Here is a 12,040-nt window from a genome sequence, read left to right as displayed (position 1 = left end):
TATTGGCTTCAAGGAAATTTAGCTTGAGTATTTTTACTCCTACAGGAATACCCCATAGGATGTATTTATGTGTCACAGAGGGTGTTTTCAGGCCTGTGGGTCTAGTTTGGGGCGGTGGACGAGTCTAGATCATATGCCCAATAAATTCACTGTAGGCAGAATCTATGATGACTGGAATAGGCTTCAGCGTTGAATGGGATAATGTGAAACGTGTGAGTACAGAGGTTAATTTCTGGCAATTACCTGGTCTTTTAAAGTTGATTTTTATAGAGAATATTTTAGCTCAGCAATAACAGATATATTTATCCTTTATACTTTTTCCTTTTTTTTTTATAACTTTTTTTCTGACCTCTCCCTCATGACAAGACCCAGCTGGAAGGCTGTCCTTCCCACAAAACCATGAGTGAAACTTCAAATGGGACTCTTTTCTCTCTGTGCTGTGAGCTATTTCGGCACTTTATAGGCAACTAGCTTCAACTCCATCCACTTCTCTTATGTAATTTTTGCTATTGAAATAAATTACCCTCCTTCAGCTATCAGGTGATTTGCCATCAGACAGCAAGACCCTGGCCTGCAGTTTTCTTGGAATTCCTCCCAGAGTCTAACCAAAGTGCCTTCAGTCGTAAGTGATTGGGGTTGGCTTAGGGCAGGTAGAATTCACATACTGACAATGTGTTATCAGAAGAGGAAGGCACCTTGAAAAACTACATGAAGGCCCAGATTATCTTGTGAATTTATTTGATTACAAGTGGCCAGATGTGATTGCCTGTGAGCACAATAGGTGGGAAGACAGGAGAAACAGGAAAAGATAAAAGCAACTACCCAGACCCTGGCCATACATCCAGCTTACATGGACTGAGCATTAAATCCTCACAACACTAAATAGACAAGAATTATTTATTCCATTCCACAGAGTTGGAAATTTAATTCAGAACTACAAAGTAATTCGGATGTGGTTACCTAGTAGTGGAGCCAGAATTCAAGAGAAGGAGATTTAAAACATCTGCTCTTTCCATTAAAACTTTGTCTCTGTTGAGACCCAAGTAAACTGAAATTCTATCATTTTACCGCCATTTAATGTAACTTTTACTTGTGAAGATAAGCTTCCTCAATAAAAATACTGTTTATGCACGTATATAAACACTGAACCCTTATAATGCCCAGGATTCTGGGAAAGATGCTGCGAAACATATAAACAGTGTATCTTAAATGGAAATTCCCCTTCTCAAATTTCAGTGTCTTCAGCACTAAAAGAGGGAAAACTTTTGCCTGGGGAATGTACAGACGGCATGGCAGTCCTCCCTCAGGATCCACGGGCGATCAATTCCAGGACCCCCAGGGACGCCAAAATCCACACACGCTCAAGTCCCTTGCATAAAACGGTGGAGTCCAGTGAATACAGCCGGCCCTCGGTACCCTCGAGCTCCACATCCGCGGATTCAGCTAACCGCGGATAGAAACTCCATAAGGAGGGCTGACTGTGCTATTACCCCACCACTCGATACTCACTTCATACACACAAAAATATGTTATTTCCAAGTTCAGCAGACTTCTACGTACCACAGTGTTTACATTTATAAGATTTCAAATTCGAAAGCCATGATTTAAATCCTGGATTGACCAGTGACAACTACCTGTGATGTCTTGCCAATTTTACCTCTTAAAATCTCAGTTTATTCACCAGCAAAATAGGCACTTTCTTTAGTTTGTTATGTACCTTAAGTAAGATACAAGCAAAATAAAATCCTTAAGGAAACCACTGGCACGTGTGTTCAGTAAGTAATCATGTGACTGGTATCTAGTATCTCAATACAAGACTAATCCCTCCTGACATAGAAATATCAGAAAGAATTGAAAAATGAATATGGTGACTTTTTTTTCTTAAATATATGTTAGCATACGGTATTTGTCTTTCTCTTTCTGACTTACTTCACTCTGTATGACAGACTCTAGGTCTATCCACCTCACTACAAATAGCTCAGTTTCGTTTCCTTTTATGGCTGAGTAATATTGCATTGTATATAAGGTAGATAGCTAGTGGGAAGCAGCCGCATAGCACAGGGAGATCAGCTCGGTGCTTTGTGACCGCCTGGAGGGGTGGGACAGGGAGGGGGGGAGGGAGGCGCAAGAGGGAAGGGATATGGGAACATACGTATAGGTATAGCTGATTCACTTTGTTATAAAGCAGAAACTAACACACCATTGTAAAGCAATTATACTCCAAAAAAGATGTAAAAAAAAAAAAAGAATATTGTGTCTTTCCATGGGCCTTTTCCTCCCCTCCCCAACCCCAGGGTGAGGAGAGATTTCAATATAACAGGCTTGAGATGTGAATTTCTGGAACTTCCTTTCCATAACCCCCTTCAGAGTGAAGAACTCTTGTTTTCAGAAAGAACTGAATTGTCCTAAAAGTAAGAAGTTTAGAATTAGTGGGAGAAGAGGGGGGAGGGGCACGTAGCTGCCTGAGGCAGTTTCTCCCAGGATTGGGAAGGTGACGGAGGCTAATGTTTTTCATCACAGAGTCCACCCACCACACAACTTCAGGATGCAGGAGAGGCAAGAGCCTTAAAAGTGAATTTCTGTGGATTAATTTAAAACCCCCAGCCCAAGAAGCTGGGAAAGGCCCTTCTCCCCAAAGCTGACCCCAGAGCAGGCGGCCACCTTCTCCAAGAGTGTACCACCCATGACGACCGTGCTTGGACCAAAGTTCCCGAATGTTATAGAGCAGGTAGGGTCCCCTTCAGATGGCCATGGGGAACTGAGCAGGAAGAAGAAGGCGTCCAAAGTAAATGATGACACAGAACCCCTATCCGATCAGCAGGGTAGGGGAGCTCAAAGCACATCACATTAGACAGAAAAATTAAAGGCGACAGACTCTCTCTGTCACAACAGGAAATAAAGCTCACATCAGCTAGAGCAGTTCTTTTTCTTGCTTCCCATCCTCACCTTCAAGCCCCCAGTGAACAATTAAAAGAATTTTAATCTCAATTAAAAGAACAAATTCATTCCCATTAAGTGGTACACGCTCTTTAAAGAAACCATTCTAGGTTCTGTTTCAGATTGTGTTTTAGTGTATTTTAAAATGAAGAAATAGAAACAAACTGGCCCTTTTTAGGCTCTTGCAAATTTGAGGGTCTAAAATTGGCAGATTCCTGTAGTTTTTAGCCATGAAGCCAAGTCTTTGAAAATAAATTAGACGTTCTGAGGTGGAACAGGGAAGTTAGAGGACCGCATAAAGATGGGTTGCCAGGGAAACTCCTAGTCAGAGGAAGGGGATGGGGAAGAATCCTACGCGTGCCGCCCCTGCGCTCAGGGGAGGTGCTGACTGCTTTCTCAGCACTGAGGACAGACGTTGGGGCCAGCACCAGGTATGGAGGGTGTGCCCTGCGGTCAGCACTCATGCAAGGCCATGGGCCCCCAAAGGAAACAAAGCACAATCGCCCTTTTTAAGGAGCTAATATCAACTGGAGTAGACCCAAAGAGAACATAGTGATCTCCAAAAGAGATGTGCAGGCAAAGGCAGCGCATAAAAAGCATCCCTGGGGTCCATCCTAGAGAAGACGCCTGCGGGTTTAAGGATGACTCGGTATTACCTGAGTGTGTGTGTGTGTGTGTGTGTGTGTGTGTGTGTGTGGAGGGGGGTGGGGGGATGGTGGGGGGCAGGTTGGAGGTGGATCAAGATGTGTGCAGGGATGGCACCTCCTAGAACCTGGGGTGGGAGCAAGCCTGGCAGGAGAGGCTGACATTGTAACAGTCCTTTGTGACTGTGACAGACGACGTTTGCAGAACGCTTGCCGTTTGCCTGGTGCAGCCCTGAGTCCTTTACTTTAACTATCAGTGCTTAGAGTGACAGCACCATGTACCATCCATTTGAGAGGGGAAGGGGATGCCGTTTAATAATTATGCTGAAACAACACGTACCAGCCATGACTTTCAAGGAAAACTAGAGTAAACGGTCTCTGTTTTTTATAGATTTTTAAAAATGAGATACAGAAAGATTGTCACTTGTCCAAGGTTGGAGATTTTAGGAGGACAGATGCCTTAGCAAGGCATCTGGGGGAGAGGGGCAGGGTCTGGACAGGAAAGGTTGAGAACAGGCGGTGGGAGGCTTAGAAGTAAAGCTGGGGAGATGTGACTGGCTGAGGGTTGGGGGTGAAGAAGTCCCTTGAATTCCGGCCTCGGCAGACGGCGGATGGGGACCCGCTGACCGGGACAGAGCCTCAGACAAAGAACAGCTCCAGTGTGAAATGCTGACTTCCATCCAGCTGTGGGTCAGATGACACGTCTGCAGTGAGTAAAAGCAAAGCATGGTTGGCAGGAATGGGATGTATACACTTTAAATTCAGTGGAGAAATTAAGAACAAAAAGAGATAGAAATATATATATATAAGCTTATATTGGTGCTGGTTGAAACAAGTGAAAACGCTGATAGCCATAGTGTTTAAGGACCAGGAAAAGAGAAACAAAATAGTTCATCTTGCTCGTCACCCACGTGAATTGCCAAGCTCCACAGTGTTCAGTCTCTGCATAAATTTGCATTTGAAGAAGCCCAGTCCATTGACATATACACACTAGTGTATATAAAATAGATAACCAACAAGGACCTACTACTGTACAGCGCAGGGACCTCTACTCAATATTCTCTAATAACCTAAATGCGAAAAGAATTTGAAAAAGAACAGATACATGTATATGTATAACTGAACCACTTCGCTGTATACCTGAAAGTAACACAACATTGTAAATCAACTATATTCCAATCTAAAATAAAAATTAAAAAAATAAGAATAACAAAAAGCATTCTCCTCTCTCTGTGCGATGCCCAGCAGCCCCGTATGAATGTTCATTCCTCACTCTGTGCATTGCTCACCAGTCTCTCCGCTCAGACCCGTGTACCCAGACAGCTGCCCTGGGCACGCACCAAGCTCCAGCCTCCTCCCTGTGCCCTCACCCACCACGCAGGCCCCAGCCCCTCTCTTCCCTCCTCACGCCACATGGGTCCCCTCCTCCAGGGAGATGCTGCCAGACTCCTGCTCTGGCCCAGGCAGTGACCCGGCTGCCCCAGGAGGACGGGAGGGTCCAGAGCGCCCTGGGCTACAGACCCTCGCCCCCTCTGGGGACTGTCACCTCCCAGAGTAAAGTACTAAGGGCTCTGGAGATACCTCAGGACTGTTGTTTAGTTTTGCTTTTAATCTCCAGTTACTTTCCTAGCAGCAAAACATGGGGGATTGACCACCGTTATTACACAAAGATGGGGAAAACATGGCAATAGGTCAGGCCAAGCCCTTTCCCAACGTGAACTGAACAATATTAACTGAGCAGATAAAGGCCACTGTCCATGGCAATTGGCTTTGGATCCAGTAGAAAAGTTACAAGTGGAGTGTGACAAACACAAGTTTAAGCCTGGGTGACCTTGTTCAGCTCAAGATGTTTAACATATTTATATTTTCTATTTGAAAAAGATAACTTTAACATTTTTATACATCCCAGGTACTCACTGCAAAAAGCATAGCTATTGTTAGAGCAGGAAGTTATTTCTATATTAGTTTTAGTACATTTATCCTCTCCCCTCCAAAAAAAAAAATCAAAAAAATTTTTCAATGTCTAATAGGTTTGAATAGACACATCATCATAGAAGATATACAAATGGACAAAAAGTACATGAAAAAATATTCAACATCATTAGTCATAAGGGAAATACAAATTAAAACCACAGTGAGATTCAATTAAATACTTACTACAATGACTAAAAAAACCCTGATAATACCAAGTGTTGACAAAAATGTGGGGCAACAGGAATTCTAGTATATTGTTTGTGAGAATTCCAGAGGGTTCAGCAACTTGAGAAAGCAGTTTGGTAGGTGGTGGTAGTGGTTCATCTTGTGTTGCTGTGTTTTTATAAAGTTAGATCTACACTTTCCACGTGACCCAGTATTCACACTCCTAGCCACTCACCCGAGAGATATAAAAACATGCCCACGTAATGACTTGTACCCAAATGTTTATTCAAATGAGAGAAAGCTAGAAAAAACACCAGTGTGTCATAGACTGATGAATGGGTAAGTCAATGTCAGCACACAAACCCACAGGAATAAAAAGAATGAACTACTGACACAGTCAACGACACGCATACGTCTCAAAAGGATCACAGTAACTTACAGAAGCCACACCCCAAAACTACTAACCGTGTACGATTGTATATCTGTGAAATCTAGAAAAAAACAAAGCAATGGTGACGTAAAGCAGATCAGACCTGGCCAGGACCTTGTGGGCACAGAGTAAAGGAGCAACAGGAAACTGGGGGGGTGGAAATGTGGCATATCCTGTCGATGGTAGCGATTTAGACTGTGTACATTTGTTAAAGTTGATGAGCTATATTTAAAATAGAACATATTCTTGCTTTACATTATACCTCAGTAAAGTTGATTTTAAGACAGCAAAATCACAAGCCTTCTGCTACTGTGCTTTACGTTGCATTTCTCCCTGGCTTCTGGCTCTTCTCTGCTGGGCCCTCTGGAAGCGCCTCTGCGCCTCTGAGCAAGTTCAAGCTTCATGCCGTACGCAGTCTCTCACTGCTAATACTTGCTCTTTGAATGTTAACTGTTTTCCCAGCGTTGGACGGCGAGCTGCAGTTTTCTTCGCCCAGAGGTCTGAGCCCTGGGAGCAGCCTTACACCAAAAAGCCAGAAACTCACAGCTCTGACTCCTTCCATGTGCACTTCTGAGAATAAACACTGCTTTGGCTTTCTTTCTTTCTTTCTTTCTTTTTTTCTCTTGGATGCTCTCCAGCATCTTTAAATGTTTTTTAAAATCCACTTTTATAATTGCTTTTTCTGGAGGCTTCATAGGAGCACCTCACTGTCAACATGCCTGGAGCTCAAGGGCCTCCAGCTCGATTAGTTCAAAGACCTCATCAAACCAGTGTTTGATTAGGGCCCAGGACTGCATGATGTGACTTCCTTAGGCTCTATCTCTCTCTGTTTCTGTCTCTCTCTGGGAGTCACATCCTGCTTCCTGACCATCAACAGCTGGGGCTCCAAGGGCCTCTCTGCACTTTGCACCTTCTCTGTGCTTTTAAGTTCAAGGCAGTGGAGTTGCCATCAGAACAATTCTCTTAGAAATTGTGTGAATTTTCTGTGAATTGCATTGGGGTTTATGCCAATAGAACAAAGGTCCAAGGACAAATGGCTTTGAGATGTGCCTTCTCCACTTCGAGCTCCTGTAGAGCTCCACCTAACACGCTTACAAGTGTATTTCTAAACAGAACGTCACGAGGCACACACGTGAGTCCTTCAGAGGCCTTTGTCTTTCTGAAAGCTTTGATCCGGTGCCGCCTTAAATCTCCCTGAGGTTTAAAAAGGGGTCATACAGGACTTCCCTGGTGGCGCAGTGGTTGAGAGTCCGCCTGCCCATGCAGGGGACACGGGTTCGTGCCCCGGTCCGGGAGGATCCTACATGCCGCGGAGCGGCTGGGCCCGTGAGCCATGGCCGCTGAGCCTGCGCGTCCGGAGCCTGTGCTCCGCAACGGGAGAGGCCCCAGCAGTGAGAGGCCCGCGTACCGCAAAAAAAAAAAAAAAAAAAAAGCAAAATCATACGGACTTCATGGTAGTGGTCTTGGTAGTGGTCCAGGACCAGGCCCATAAATGGCACAACATCCTTGAGCATCTGAAAGAGACACAAATACGGGCAGGGATTTGTCAGACGATGAAGGTATACTGTAAATATCTATGGTTTATTAAATAAACTGTTATATTTATAATTATATTAAATATAAACTTAACATATTAAGTTATGTTAAATATAAACATGCTCTGCAAATAAATTGAAGAAAATAACTAGGCTTTTTCCCCTTGAAGGGGGAGAAAATATTCCAAATTAATCAAAGATTGCAATGTAACAACTTGAAGACACAAAGATAATAAAATACAAAGTTTTCTTGACTATTTCTAATGCGAGGGGAAGAGTGGCCCATTAAAATATAAACTCAGAATCACAACGAAGAATCTCCACGTAGAACACCTAAATGTTAGCCTTCTGCCACCTATAAAGGTAGCTAGACGAAGAAGAAAACACTAGAGAAAAATCATTTTACAGAACATAGATGCTACGTTTTGATTTCCTTAATAATAAAAAAAACTTGTTACAAATTAATTATTGAAAGTACTAAGATGCCATTTAAAAGGGGCCCATAAACCAAAATAAAAAGCTGTTCAGCTTCGCTTATCTGTAAAGAAATGCAAAGTAAAGCAATGACCAAACATGACAAAGCATCAGAGTCCATTGGCCAATATGTAGCACTCACGCTGGCAGCCACAGTTCTGGAAAGGAGGTGGCAATCCTTCTTTCCTTGAAATGGTTTACTCTTTATTTGAGGTAGGTGACTTATTTATGTATATCGTTTATGTATGTATATCGTTTATTTATGTATATCGTTTATTTATGTATATCGTTTATTGTTTTATATCGTTTATTGTTTTATATCGTTTATTGTTTTATATCATTCATGAGACATGGGACATTCCGCCTACCTTCTGAAGCCACATTGATTGTAAAGCTCTTATACGGCATGAAAATATTATATCCTGTTAGAATAACCTTGGCCAGAATAGGTTTGTTTAAAAATTAAAAGCAGCAGGCATATTTAGTGTTTTACATGAATCACCAAGAACTCACGACCAGGGTAACGTGTGTCAAAGGGACGTGAGCCGCGGCTTCACGTGCTGTTTAATTGCTGCAAAGGACAGTGCCCGTCAGGCTCAGCGGCTCCAGGTTTCCAAGACGCCGTGAAGGAGGAAGTAGACAGGAACATGCTGAGTTTCAAGGACACCCTGTCTTTTAATGGGCTGCTTTGGTAGCTGAAAGTGGTTTCCGTTGAGGTCAGATCACCCGGACTTAGGATTCGTGCTGGGGACCAGTAACTGGACCAAAATCAGCCGTGACTTAGCGTTGGTGTCAGTAGGGTGACAGGTTCCCGTGCTTCCTTGCGATAGCCCCATTTTACACATACAGTTCTGGAATCATGACCAGCCTCGCACTTCCTGGATGATAATATTTATAATATTATTAATAATGATTATATTCAAAGCTAGGCTAGTTTCATATATTACCTCCATTTTGTATTTTCATTCTGCTGAGTCTCATGTAGGAGTATATGAATTGCAGGTACAGTGATCAGAGATCTCGTTTCAATATGTGGTCAATTCTGAAATACAAACAATGATCGTTCACCCTCTTTTGCTAACCCTTCCCATCTGGCCCATTTGCTGATTAAATGATAAGCAGTTGGAAATAGTTTGTAGAGACGGTTTGCTTCTTCTAGCCTTTGTGGCAGGCAGGAGACAAGTGAGATGCTGATGACACTGCCTGTTCCCTTCCAGCCCCATGGGCTGTGCCTTGGCCCGCGTGAAGGGCCAGGGCACAAGTGGGGTGGGGGTACGGACAACGGGAATCCTTGGGAATTATGGTTTATAGGCACAAAAAATACGTGTGTAATAGAAGTTGAGTAGTCCTGTCATAGAAAAGATGGAAAGGAAACACTCTTGGTACAGCAGTTTTTTTCAATTATTTTAAAAATCTGTAACTTTGTATTCATTTCATTTAGTTTGATAACCCTTTTAAAGGATAAAAAGATGCGCATCGGAGAGCTCAAAAATTCAAGTGTATATTAATGAGAAATTAGATATTAGAGTACTCAAAATATGGATGATTTGTGTATAACCTGCACAAGATATGTTTTCACCATTATTATCCACCATGAGACAGTAGTGATGACACGAATCTTTTGGAAACCGGAAAACAAAAACCTGCTGACGAAGCATCAGAATCTACTTCAAAAGCTGATCATTATTTTAAAAAGACTGTGCCCCAAAGATGAAAAATTAACACATGAAACTGCAGAAAGTGTGTTTACATATCACCCTGTAAGCATGGTTTTTATGTATATGAAACGATTACTCTCCTAAGTCAAGTTCATCCAGCTTTAATTCACATTTTCTCGGGCACGTACAAAAACTAAAGTGATAGCTGTTACTGTGTTCACTCTGCTAGCGAGGGAAGAATTTCTGGGTTAAGTAACCCCACTTTTCTCTCTTGGGCGGCATGGGGTGGGCTGCTGCATAGGAAGGAGGGCGAGCGCAGGCTCAGAGCCCACAGTCCCGACAGATGCTGGCTGTCGCCCCGAGGCTGTAACCCCACTGCTGCCCAGTGGTCCTTGAAAACACTGAGCAGCTTCTGACTCACTGAAAGAGTCACAGAAAGATAGCTTCTACCTCCCTAATAAAGCCAGACCGGTCTCAGGAAGAAATTTCTCCTTCCACTCATTTGCCTGTGAGAATACCCCACACGGGTTATAGGGCAGATCCTGGGCAGTGCGGATTCAGACTCGATCTGTTAGATGTGGGTAGAGGTCTGAGGGTCTGCGCTTCCGATGATCCTCCAGGTGTGACTGCGGTCTGAGGAGCACGGTTTGGAGCCCACTGAGCTCCATGCCCAGCTGTGCTTTGCCCTCGTTCTGGGGCTTTGGTCCTACAACCATTGAGTCAATGTGGCAAAGGGGGCTCAAGCCACACCACGCAGAGAATTGCCCATGTTGCCTAAAACTTCTAGGTGAACACGTTGTTTCCTCAAAGTCTAGATGAAACAAGCTGGACGACCTTCTCTTCCAGGGTGACGATGGCCGAGTGCCAAGGGAAGCACAGGCACTTGGATCTGAAGGCTCTGATGCTTTCTAAGATGAAAATGATGCCAGAGACGGCCCCAGTCACCACCATACAGGATACTGTTGATACCTTTGTTTTTTTAATAGGAGTTGATAAACTAGAAACCCCAAAACAATCCCCTATGTGGACTGGAAAGGAGGAGTGGAAGCTGAACTGTGGTTTACTATCTTTCCAACTACGTGGAATATATTCCTGCAAGCAAAGAATACCATCTATTTTTGAATTACGTGATACTAAAAGTTAATTAACTTTATAACGATACAAAATGCCTTCTACTAAGGCAATTAAAGGATAATTTTAAAAATAAAGCTAAAGAAAAAATTGGTCTGATTAACCAGCAGAATTCCATGTGGTATCACATTTCATAAAATTATGAATTTTGTGAAACTTTAGTCCCTTGGTCTCGATTTGGGTTCTATACTTTCATTTACATTATTCAGTCTCTTTCTTTCCATGTTAGATGATTTTTTTTACTCCAAGTCCATATTTGCACCTAGAATATAATAGAGGGTGACCTTTTTTTTTTTTCCTCTGTGGACTATTTCATTTTAAAAAGAGTACATTACTACCACATTAAGTAAAATTTTAGAAATGAATAAGTTAACAAGAAGTTATTTGGTAGAACTTGGATCATTCTGGTCCCTTTACTATTCGGTATAACCGGATAAAATAGATTAGCTCTGTTTTAATTAAATCATAGAAGCGTCTATGATATTGATATTGATGTAATTTTGATTGCCTTTCTTTGGATTATTTTTCCTTCTAGGTGTCATTTTCAGACACCTATTTTTGGAGAGCAACAGTAGAGTGTTTATTTTCATGAGCGTAGCAGGTTTTTGCCTGACTAGTTCATTTACACTCACAGCGACCTACAGCCGTTAAGTATGTTTTGGGTTTTGCTTTATTTTATTTATTAAAAAAATAAGAACAACAAACCAAACCCAATGCTACACTATCTAAGGGTCAGTATTTCTAAAATCAAGCCTGTAATAGGCAGCATTTACCAGTCATTTCCAGAAGCATCTTACATTAAATCAAAGGTCAGGAAAACGTGACTATTTTGCCAAGACATCCTTTTAATTACTGATGTCCAGAATATTGTCATAGAACAAAATGCAAAACCAAGAACTATAAAGCTTTTCACAAGAAAATAGGGGATAAATTATGTATGACCTGGAGTTGGCAACTTTTTTTTAGAAAGTACACCAAGACGCAACCCACAAAATGAAACAACGGGTAACTTGGACTTCATTACACTTAGGAACTTCTACTCTTTAAAAGACACTTAAGAGAATGAAAAGAAAAGCCATGGACTGAAAAAAA

This window comes from Lagenorhynchus albirostris, chromosome 17, assembly GCF_949774975.1.
Source record: "Lagenorhynchus albirostris chromosome 17, mLagAlb1.1, whole genome shotgun sequence".
Classification (NCBI taxonomy): domain Eukaryota; kingdom Metazoa; phylum Chordata; class Mammalia; order Artiodactyla; family Delphinidae; genus Lagenorhynchus; species Lagenorhynchus albirostris.
The sequence above is the reverse complement of the archived record's forward strand: the minus strand, read 5'-3'. Positions refer to the sequence as shown.